Below are 3,132 nucleotides of genomic sequence, written 5' to 3'. Positions count from 1 at the left end.
CTCCCAGCTTCGACCTCTGGAGACCTTGCTCCTCTCCAAGCAAAGCTAGAAGAATGGAGGGAAAAGAGGAGGACAGCAAGAGGGTGGCATCCAGCCATAAAGCGTCTAAGGACTAACTAAGACCCGGAGGAGAGCTCTTGTAGCCCCTTGGAGACTGACTGGAAGCAAGAGAGGCTGCCCAGGCTCAAGTCTACTTCCTCCAAATCCATGTCCATGCAAGAATCCTACTAATAAGCAGAGAGATCTTGTAGCCCCTTTCAGACTCACTGGAAGAAAGACATTGGCCTTCCTAGACTTCAGGCTCCTTCCTCAGGTGCATTTGGTGGAGTGTATCTGCCCTTGGTATGTGAAGATGTCCATTCAAATTCCACATCCTTTGGGATGGAAATGAAGTTACAGATCCAATGGTAAGTGCCCAAAGGCATAGGAAACGCCAGGCACAAAGGCCTATGTCAAAGCACTGTGCCCTCCACATCACAGCTCACCTTCACCTGGGTGACAGCACCAAATCTAGCCTGGCACCTGGTTGGCACCTGGCACCTGAAGCAGCCGCCTGGAAGGGCATTTGGAGGAGATGCCTGGCCGTTGGCACAAGCCACTGCCAGGCTGTGTTGAAAGGCAAGGACCAGCAGGGTTTCTTAGGATGGCGGTCAAGGGGCCTTGCTTCCTTAGCTAGCTCTCCTGCTCCCAAGGAGCAGCCCACCGGCCTCTGGTTTTATTGATTTGGATCATTTTTGGTATCTGTAGCAGTTGTGCCAGGACTTCTTTAGCAGCAGACCAGGGTTCAAAGCAGCCCCGCTCAGCCATGGAAACTCCTTGGGAGACTTTAGGCAAGTCACACTCTCTCAGCCTCAAAGAAAGGCAAGGCTGGCAAAGCTCCTCTGGAAAAATCTGGCTGAGAAAACACCAGGTGAGAGAGCATTGTGGATGATGAGACATCTATGCTGTCTCCAATATGGAGCATATGGACACCGTACGGGAGACGGCATGCTGGACTAGGACTCTGGGGAGGCCAGGGTTCAAATCCTCTCTGCTTAGCCAGAGGAAGGCAATGGCGACAACCACCCCTAAGAAATCTTTCCTGAGAGCCAGCATAGTGGCTCTTGGAGGACAAGAGCTTTAATGTCCAGGAAAGACAATATAAACTCATTTAGAGACACCAAAAGGCACACATATATACTGTGGCTGTGTGTGTGGATGAATGAGGAGGGGCGCAAGCAATGCCCCTTTGGAGGCCACTTTTGGGCAGATGAGGTTGGGACCAGTTTGGCCTTTTTGCAAGGAGAGGTCAGGAAGGTCATGGCCGAGAGAGTCGTGCTGGGGATGGACGCTGGGTGCAGGACCAAGCGGTCAGTCTCTTGGGCTGGGAACATTGTGTGCATGCGCGTGCATGTGCTATGCATGGCATGCAGAGGAAGCATGGAAGGGCTGGCAGGAGTCCTCCTGCCTTTGACGGAGAACAGATGCAGCTGCTGAGCTCTTTCGCAAGGCCTCTTGCCTTAAATAGAGCCCCAAATCTGGGGGAAAGGGCAGTGGCTGCGGCTGGAGGAGGAAGGTGGCCAAACGAAATAAGGAACATGGCCCTATCCTGGTGGCGTAGAAGAGGGAATTTCCACAGGAGCTGTTTGCACAAGAAGCAACACCTGCTGGAACTCCTTCTTCTGCACAACCATCATCAAAGGCATAGGAGCTCTGTTCCTCATTTCACTTGGCAACCATGCAACCCAGAAAGAGAGCTGCTGCCAACCTGGGTAGAGAAAAACAGGAGGCTCAGCTGGTTGTAGAAGAAGAGAAATGCCCACCCTCAGCTCTGTTCCAGACTCCCCAGGCAATAGCAGGGGCTTAGAGTATATGGCCTTTGGGGAATCCCTGCCAATGTTATGAGCAATGGAGACATTTATTGGTGCAGTTCGGAATTAAGTAGGGACACTCCGGAGCAGGGTTTAATTTCACATGTGCCTGTTGTTAACTTTGGGGGGAAAGGTTTGCTGAACTGCGTTTCCTTTTTATGGTGCAGGGGCCAAAATACTCTGAAGGGAACAACTAGATCCTTGGAAGCTAAGCAGGGTCAGCCCTGGTTCATTCTTGGATGGGAGGCCACCAGGGAATCCCAGCTGCTGGAGCGGATATTTCCAGGGAAGAAACTGGCAAAACCACTTCGGAGGATTTCTTGCCTGAGAAAACCTTAGGAAATGCATAGACCTGCTGCTATACATCAGCAAACAACTTGAAGACACAGACAGATACCCTAAAGGCACCAGATGCCCTCTGACCCTGGAAGCTAGGGAGGGTCAGCCTTGGTTAGTCCATGGATGGGAGGCCACCAGGGAATCCCAGGTGCTGCTAGGCGATATTTCAGAGGAAGGAACTGGGAAAACCACCTTTTGGGTATTTCTTGCCTCTGAAATTCGTACGTTCACAAGTGACTTAAAGGTGTGTGCGCACACACACACAACCTCTCCCTATCCTCTCCATGCTATTTCTCCCTCTGGTACCCCATTGATCTGTTAAAGAAGGAATGCATATGGACACATCTGTTGTGTTAATTGTTGAAGGCCTTGACAAACAGTCCCACACTTTTGTTTCGCTTTGATGGAAGGAAGCCTTTTTTTATACAGCACTGCACAAAAACAAGGGAGGTGTGGGGAAGGGCCAGCCAGGGTCTCATAGCCCCCAGGCCCCCTCTGGCTCTGTTGAGTCCTCCCCAGGGTCCTCCAAGGGGAAGTGGAGGAGGAAGAAGGCCTCGTAGTAGAGAGGGAAGGGCGGTGGGGGCAGCAGGCATTTCTTTATTTCGCTGATTGTCCCGGTTTCTCATCTGCTTTTCCCATTAATTGGGAGAAATAGAGGGTTTGCAATGGAAGGAAGCTGAGGACGAAGGAGGAAAAGGACAGAGAAACTGGGGCATTCTTCAAAGCAGCTGAGAAAGTGGGAAGTTTTAAAGGTTTTGAAGAGAAAACACAGCCAAGTGCATGAACACAAAAGTTACTACTCAACATATGGGTTTAGTATTAGAAAAGTCATTAAAACAAAGGTTCAGTAATAACTGCTATAACAAAAGGCTAGCACTGAGCGACAGTCTAAACATTAAACGTTACACTAATTGCAAATGCTACCATACCTATGCAATAATAA

Source organism: Sceloporus undulatus, chromosome 5, assembly GCF_019175285.1.
Source record: "Sceloporus undulatus isolate JIND9_A2432 ecotype Alabama chromosome 5, SceUnd_v1.1, whole genome shotgun sequence".
Classification (NCBI taxonomy): Eukaryota; Metazoa; Chordata; class Lepidosauria; order Squamata; family Phrynosomatidae; genus Sceloporus; species Sceloporus undulatus.
The sequence above is the reverse complement of the archived record's forward strand: the minus strand, read 5'-3'. Positions refer to the sequence as shown.